Genomic DNA, 1,718 nt, shown 5'->3' with positions numbered 1-1,718 from the left:
GACAACCGATGCTGGTGTGTTTACGTCCCCGTAACTTAGCGGTTCGGCAAAAAAGAGACCGATAGAATAAGTACTAGGTTTACAAAGAATAAGTTCTGGGGTCGATTTCCTCAACTAAAGGCGGTGCTCCAGCATGGCTACAGTCAAATGACTGAAACAAGTAAAAGAGTATTGGGAATGCAGACCAGGAGACTATGTCAGGAAAAAAATAAAATGGGAAGCTCACAATTGGAATAATCACAGTATATCACTTGTGAGGTGATTTTTCTTTTTTTTTTTTTTTATTAGGTTCAGTATCTGTTATTGGCACCGAAGGGTTTAGGCTCAGGGCATAGAAACAACAAAATCAACTCCTGGAATGGCTTAACTTCAGCATATTTTCTTTCTGCTGCTTCACTGCCTTTCTAATGATAATCATATCTTTAACTTAATTTAATTATCATTAGTCTTTCCATGTTGACTCAATCATTAGCAACACAATCAATAAGTGGGTTGTTGTCCACCTTAAATACTTTCATAATTAATCCATTGCTAATTAATCTACAATTGAGTCTATATTAAGCAGCTGTTATTCAAAGATGAAACCACAAGGTTAAATTTAACTCAATATGGGTTAAATGTGTATTTATGATTATATTGAAGTGATTACTTTGAAGAATAATGATTGGCTTCTACAAAATGAATTCAGTCAAGCAAGTTTATAATGTAATATTGTTATGTTGGAATGATATCTAGTATGAATACTAATAATAAAAATAATGGTATCAAATTTTGGCACAAGGCCAGCGATTTGTGGAGGTAGTGGATAAGTTGGTTACATTAATCCCAATCCTTGACTGGTACTTATTTTATCAATCTTAAAGAATAAACAGAAAAGTCAAAGGAATTTGAACTGAGAATGTAGAGCCAGAAGAAATACCACGAAGCATTTTGTTTTATGCATTAATGAGTCTGATGATAATGATTTAAGTATTTACAGTATGACAATATTTTTCTTCTCCTTCACCTGTTTCAGTCATTAGACTGTGGCCATGCTGGGGCACAGCCTTGAAGAATTCCTAGTTGAATGAATTGGCACCCCACCACCACCACCACCACCATTACTAACTTTTTTGTTAAGCCTGGTACTTATTCTATCAGTATATTCTGTCAATATACTCACACTTATTAAGTGTGAATTTATATACGTTGTGTGTGTGTATGTGTGTGTGTGTGTATGAAGTGACATCCATGAAATCAAGGGAGGTTTGGAGTGTTCATTGTTTCTCACCAGTTTTATTAGATTAACCAGAGTATAATCTCCCCCAGCCATATACAGACTGTATAAACAAACTCAAGGTTGCCCATTCTCCCTTCTTGGTAGCATGCAGCTGTCCATTTTTTCTTTCTTTAAACAGAACTTGACCAACTGAATAGATCAGGCACGGGCAACCGTTTTTGGGAAGCAGGCTACTTGAGACACAGCTTATCATCATGTGCGCCACACCACTAAAAAAATTCAAGTCAGCAAAATACCAAGTTAGTCTTTCAACCAGGTCACCTATATTGATTCCACATATTTTTAGCAATGCAATATTTTCATATTTTCCATTTACATGGCCACATGTAGCACAGAAAAGGCTTTAATTCAAGAACATACATACATACATACATACATACATACATACATATATACATATATATATATATATATATATATATATATATATATATATATA

Source organism: Octopus bimaculoides, chromosome 3 (genome assembly GCF_001194135.2).
Source record: "Octopus bimaculoides isolate UCB-OBI-ISO-001 chromosome 3, ASM119413v2, whole genome shotgun sequence".
In the NCBI taxonomy this organism is placed as follows: domain Eukaryota; kingdom Metazoa; phylum Mollusca; class Cephalopoda; order Octopoda; family Octopodidae; genus Octopus; species Octopus bimaculoides.
Note: the sequence above shows the minus strand (reverse complement) of the source record.